General features: G+C 42.4%; 2 long non-coding RNA genes across 2 annotated transcripts in view; one reads left to right on the top strand and one right to left on the bottom strand.

The window, feature by feature from the left end:
* Positions 1-3,698, bottom strand: part of LOC102478728 (uncharacterized) — a 5,813-nt gene extending 2,115 nt beyond the window's left edge. Inside the window, exon 1 of the long non-coding RNA XR_334554.2 lies at positions 3,634-3,698. This is a non-coding gene — a long non-coding RNA (uncharacterized LOC102478728). The remainder of the gene's footprint in view (positions 1-3,633) is intronic.
* A 100-nt stretch (positions 3,699-3,798) lies between these two features.
* LOC106734854 (uncharacterized) lies at positions 3,799-4,427 on the top strand. Its single transcript, XR_001370381.1, has 3 exons — positions 3,799-3,825; positions 3,934-4,101; positions 4,342-4,427. It is a non-coding gene; the product is annotated as an uncharacterized LOC106734854 (long non-coding RNA).
* Positions 4,428-6,240: the final 1,813 nt, after the last annotated feature.

Here is a 6,240-nt window from a genome sequence, read left to right as displayed (position 1 = left end):
AAATATATAAATAAATTGGGATCAGCAGATGGTGTAATGGCTATCTCGCTGGACTCCCATGTATTAGACCGTGGTTTGAGTCTCAGACCTGGCAGCTTAAACTCACGCCGAGTGCATGTGCATGTGTGCCCTAGATCCGAGAACAGAATGGAGAAGAAGGGATTGCGGCATGGCCATCCCCCTGGGGGGGTGGTGATTTCTCACTTTCTGCCTCTCTGTCTCTCTGTATTTCAACCCACTGGTCCCAATAAAAATAATTCTAAAAAAAAAAAAACTAATAAACTGCCCCAAACTGGAAACAAGCCAACTGTATATCCCCTGAAAAATGGAGAAGTTGCAATATATGACTCAATACCAAACTATTCAAGCAGCAATCATATCATAAGCACAACCTCATGCCAAAGCAGCAAGACATAAAAGAATATCATTTAATGACTTGGTTTATTTAAAGTTCCAAATCAAAGAAAACAAAATTATATTGCTAAAGGATCTATTGATGGTAGAAGAGAGGATTATGGCCAAAGAGAAAGTGCAGTGGGCTTCTGGGGTGCATGCAATGTTCTATTTTTCATCCAACTGTATATCTATATTTTCTATTTCTTTCTGAAGGAAGATTGTCTTTCACATACACATGAGCATTGGTGCCAGACTGCCCGGTTTAAGTAGCTGGACCAGGTTTTTTTGACCTGGATCAAGTTCAATGCCTCTCTTTGCCTCCATTTCTGTCTTTATAAACTAGCTTCATAATAGCATCTTCTTCATGAGATCATTGAGAAAATTATGTGATTCTATACACATCCCCCCAAAATAGCTTTGAACTGGGTCTGAAACATAGTAAGCGTTCATAAAATGTTACCCACCATCGTCCTCATCACTATTATCAAAAAATGACAAAGGTTTTGCTAAGCCTTAGCTCAAAAGAAATGAATACGGCCAGCTGGTGGCAGAGCGGTTAAGTGGTTAAGGAAGCTAGACCCCACATGGCCAATGGTCAACTACACAATTTGAGTCCCAGACCTAGTGACTTGAAAAACACACCAGGGATATGCACGTGCACGCCCAGAATCCTGAGAAGGGAGAAATGGAGGAGAAGGGATTGTGGCATGGCCTATCCCCCTTGGGGGAGGTGCCTTTTCCCTTTCTCTTTCTCTCTCTGTCTCTCTCTGGTGAGCACATGGACCCTATAGCAAATATTTAAAAATTAAATAAATAAAGCACAGTTCTTGCCTTACACACATACATACACATTTATGAATAGACATGCCTAAGTTAGAAAATTTATCCACAGGGTCAGGCTGACTCTATGACACCGTAGAAATGTGCTGCTCAAGAAAAGCCAGATCCCTCACGGTGACCACAGTTCAAATCCTCAACCCCACGTCAGCCTGAAACATGCCAGGCATGTGTGCGAGTGCCTAAGATCCAAAGGGCTAAAAAACTGTAGGAGGACATTGCGGCATGACCAGACCCTGTGGAAGGTGCTCATCTCTCTCTCTCATTCTCACATGTACACATACTCTATTACGAGTAAAAATATAAATAAAATATGGGGTGGCAGGTGGTGTGGTGGTTAAGGGTGTTGGACTCCCACATGGCTGACTACAGTTCAAGTCCTGGACCTGACAGATTGCTTTCTTACTTTCCTCCTCTCTCTCTGTCCTCTGGTCAAATTAAAATAAAGAATACATAAAGTTAAATAAAGTAATTATTTAAATAAATGTATTAATAAATAGAATACATCCCCAGGATGCACAATAAATACATGTCAGTGGTGAGGGTAAGGGAAGTGCACTGCAGGGTTACAGGTGTGCTACTTCAGCTGAACTGGCATTGTTTCACTTCCGTCATTAAAAAGAAAAGGCTATTTCAAATTTGTTATGTTGTAGCTCTTTTGCTTAAAAGACAACTTGGGGACAGCAGGTGACATGGTGATTAAGGCATTGGATTCCAACATAGTTGTCTAATAATCAAGTCCTAGATCTGGCGACTTGCTTTCTCACGTTCTCTTTCTCTCCCTTTCTCTCTCCAGTGAGCGCATGTGCTTTATAGAAAATTTAATAATAATAACAATAATAATAATAAATAGGGGGCAATCAGGTGGCATGGGATTAGGGCTCTGGAATCCCTCATGGCTGACTGTGGTTTGAATCCCAGAACTGGCGGCTTGCTTTCTCACTTTCTCTCTTTCTGTCTCCCTCTGCTCAAATTAAATAATAATAATTAATTATTTTTTAAAAAGACTAATAATAAGTAAATAAATAAATCTTTAACAAAGAAGAATAATTAATACAATTAAATAAATAATTCTTTTGAAAAAGCTTATAGTACATAATACTGCAACATGTTAACAAACATAAATTCTAGTGTGTGGGAACATAGCTATTTGTTATCTTCGTGTGATTTTCTTTTAAGAACGTTCTGTAAATAAAACAGAAAATACTGCCTATGAAAAGCCCTCTAATAAGAACGCATGCAGAGTTTTGTAGAAGCCAAAGGAGGAAGACTTTGATTTGCCAGAGACGAGCATGGAGGTTCCCAGAGGAGGTGACATTTGAGTGGAATACTAGCGACACTAAGGGTACCAGTTCAGATAGACAGAGGATGAAGCACTCAAGTGGAGAAGAATATAGCATGGTGAGTAGACTACAGACAGTTGGTGTTCCTGGAAGTCCCACTCCGGGCTTCGGTTTCTCCATCTGTAAAAGGAGTCATTTGTTTCATCTCTCTCTTAGCAGGCTCCAGAAAATATGGCGACTCGGTAGACCAAAAGCAGTGACAGCCCTAGACTTTTGACACAGCCTTCCCTCATGGAAGTCCAATTCTTGTTGCTTATTAGCTGTGAGTCTGGGTGACACAGACTCCCTCTCCTTCTCTTGCCTTGTCTGTAAATAGAATAACAGTATTTCGGTATTTACCTATAGAAATTTTGTGAGGATTCAATACATTAATCTACTTAAAGTACGTAGGTAGGAGGATTGGAGGGTGGCATGGTAGTTGGGGATGATGGACTCCCACATGGCTGATGGCCATTAAAGTCCTGGACCTGGTGACTTGCTTTCTCACTTTCGCTCTCTCTCCCTCTCTGGTCAAGTTAAAACAAATAAATAATTAAAGTTAAATAAAATAAATTTTTTTGAGAGGTTTTTGCTATAGGGCATGTGTGCTTGCCAGATAGACAGAGAGACAGAAAGCGAGAAATCACCCCCCAGGGGGAATGGCCATGCCACAATCCCTTCTCCATTCTCCTCTCAGGATCATGGGCACGCACACACACGCACCCGACGTGAGTTTAAGCCGCCAGGTCCGGGACTTGACCCATGGTTGACTACATGGGAGTCCAGCTAACTGCTGGTCCCAATAAAGTAATTCTTTAAAAATAAATACGTAGGTAGGGGCTGGCAGGTGGTGTGGTAGTTAAGGCACTGGACTCCCACATGGCTAACTGTGGTTCGAGTCCTGGACCTGGCAGCTTGCTTTCTCACTTTCCCTTTTTCTCTCTCTCTGTCTCTCTGGGGTCAAATTAAAAATAATAACAATAAACATGAATCAAATTAAACAAATATTTTTTTAAAGAAAATCAAACACATAGGTCAGTCCCTGGCAGATATTAAGAGCTCAAATTATTATTATTACTGTTGTAGGTAGATTTGTTTGTTTTCAGGTTGCCTGTAACAACCATTCAGCGCTCTTTTCAGAAGTCGTGGCTGTTTAGTCTCCTCCGACACTACAGGATTCTGAGTTCCGTTGTGGTTGCTGAGAGAGTCTTCACAGCCTGCCTTTTAGCCCACTCAGGTCATCAGATGGATGTGCTTCTAGATTTGCCAGGTAGGCCCTCTCCATAGCTGCTCCCTCCCTCCTTAATAGCTTTTTTTTTCCCTGGGATTTCATTAATTCTTCCTCGTCTACATTTTCCCTTCTTATCTTTACTGTCAGCCGAATTCTCCACGGGCCACAAGCAAAGCTCCCCCAAATCCATGCTCATTAAATTGCCCTCTCGAGGTGCAGTCGGTGAGACTACAAGAAGGATATATACAATTGTTGCCTTTCCTTTTAAGCAGAGCTTTGAACAGGGCTGCTTCTCTCTCTGTCAGACACTGCCAGGTAAGCCTTCCCTGGCAGGTGCTCCCTGTCCTTAGGTAGAGGGAATGATTGGTGAGGCTGGAGGGTGACGTAATTGGAGGGCGGTGCTGAGTGGGCAAGAGGAGCAGTGTCTTTTCCAAACTCACACTTGGTAGTTAGATGTTGGAGAGGTGAGAAGGAGCTCAGCTTGGGGTTTACGCTTAGACTATCAGAACTGAAGGGAAACATAGCAAGACCTGGTCCAGACCTCTCATGGCACAGATGAGAAAACCGAGACCCAGAGAGAGGAAAGCTAAGGATACAGCTAAGCCGATTTCCAACCTGTTATCTCTGCCACATTGATGAGCTCACCCTCCTCCTGCATCTCTAAGCAAGATAAATGGATGTCAAAAATGTCCCCTGGGCTTGGCAGGTGGTGTACTGGTCAAGGTACTGGACTCCTACACAGCTGACAAGGGTTTGAGTCCCAAGTCTGGTGGCTTACTTTCTCACTCTTCCTCTCTCTCTATCTATCTGTCTGTCTCTGTTCAAATGGAAGAATAATAATAAATAAATAAAATAAAATAAGTACTTTGTTAAATGTTCCAAGTGTTCTCCACCTTCCTGTAAACACATTGTTTGCCATGTGGTTGCAGTTCCTTCTGTCAAGAGGTAGAGTCTGTTTTCTCTCCCAAATCGGTGTTCATTTGCTCTGGCTGAGATGACAAAGCACAACAGCTTGGGTACCTTAAGCAATTGATCTTTATTTTCTTACAGTTCTAGGGGATGAAAGCCCAAGATCAAGATGTTAGCAAGATGAGTTTTATGTTTGTTCGTTTTTAAAGTTTCTTTTTTTCATGACAGCATGTCCATGTGCATGAGAGAGAGAAAAAAAGAGGGAAATACCCTCAATAAGGTCTCATCGTGCCACGTCTCCTTTTCTCTGCCCTCCAGCTTTTCAGGATCTTGGACACCAACACACATGCCATTGTATTTTCAGGCCAACCTGGGGATCCAAACTCACGGCCAGCCATATGGTTTCCAGCACTGCAATCTAGTTTGCTGCTGACTAAGCCACCAGGTTGGACCAGGGTGGGCTTCTTTGCTGGCCTCTATCCTTGGGTGGTAGAAGGCTATCTTCTCCCTGTGTCTTCCCATGGTCAGTCCTCTGTATCTAATTTCCTAATCTGTGTCTTAATCTCTTCTTATAACGATAGCAGTCATAGTGGATTAGAGCCCACCAATATGACTTAGTTTTATTTTAATCACTTCTTTAAAGACTATCTCTAAAAACAGTAAAATTCTGAGGGATTAGAACTAAATTTATGACTCGCTGTGGCCAGTAGACTATGGCAGAAGTGATGGTTCAAGCTCCAAGCCTAGGCCCTGCGAAACTTCACGTGCTACTGTTCTCAGAACCCTGCCAATGCCACGACCAGTGAACAAGCCTAAGCTATCCTGCTACCTACATGACATGGAAAGAAGGGCTTTTTAGACAGCCTGATAAACAGCCAACCTCTGAAAGATGAGTGAATATAGCCAAGATATGCAAACTCAATCTGCAGGTGACCTGCCAACTAACCATGGCCACTGGAGTGAGCCCAACCTAGCTAAGAAGACTCACCCATCCAACAAGCGTATCTATGAGCTAAATAAATATTTCTCATGTTTAAGCCATTGAGTTTTATGTGTGTTTGTTATGTGTCATGTGATGGTCGATAACAGATACTTCGGCCCAAATTGATGTGTACCTGCTCTGCATCCATCCCCTTCCTGTTAGGAATAACCTTCTGTCATTAAGCAGTTTACCTCTGGTCAACTACTATTCTATGTACTTTTCAATATTAACTTATTTAAGTATTTTATTCTTAGTTTTCAGATCAAGAGCCTGAGTCAGTGTGTGTGACTTACCCACATGTTTGTAACCTGAATCTGGATCTGAGTTCAGGCAGACTGTTTTCTACACTCGAGGTCCTAGATCATTGCTCTATGGCGCTTTTCTGGTTTTCTTTATAGGTAACGACTTCTCTTTCACTGAAGTTAGATCTGGCAGGGGAGCAATTCTCAGGTCCCTATATGCTAGTATGGCCTCTTCATCCCAGTAGGGTCTCTTCCGAGGACAGCAGGGTGGATCACCTGTCTAACTTCTCCCAGATGTCACTTAGGGTCACTGAACTAGCT

Source organism: Tupaia chinensis, unplaced genomic scaffold (genome assembly GCF_000334495.1).
Source record: "Tupaia chinensis unplaced genomic scaffold, TupChi_1.0 Scaffold000235_1, whole genome shotgun sequence".
Classification (NCBI taxonomy): Eukaryota; Metazoa; Chordata; class Mammalia; order Scandentia; family Tupaiidae; genus Tupaia; species Tupaia belangeri.
This window is presented reverse-complemented; position numbering and strand designations above follow the sequence as displayed.